This window comes from Penaeus monodon, chromosome 25 (assembly GCF_015228065.2).
Source record: "Penaeus monodon isolate SGIC_2016 chromosome 25, NSTDA_Pmon_1, whole genome shotgun sequence".
In the NCBI taxonomy this organism is placed as follows: domain Eukaryota; kingdom Metazoa; phylum Arthropoda; class Malacostraca; order Decapoda; family Penaeidae; genus Penaeus; species Penaeus monodon.
Window position 1 is genome coordinate 34,551,774 of NC_051410.1, and position 215 is coordinate 34,551,988.

The window sequence follows — 215 nt, forward strand, 5'->3', positions numbered from 1 at the left end:
TTGAAATGCTGGGCAGGAAAAGTATGAATCTTGATATACTTATACCTATATATACTTTGTCACTATTATTATCATGTTCTTTTTTTCTTTAATGTTTATTGTAGATATGAGAAAGTGTAAAAGAATATGTACAAGGAGATTTGAATAGTCTTGAGGCTTGTCCCAAGTATATTACTGCGTAGTCATATTTCAGGCTCGGTAACTTGAGTTTTATT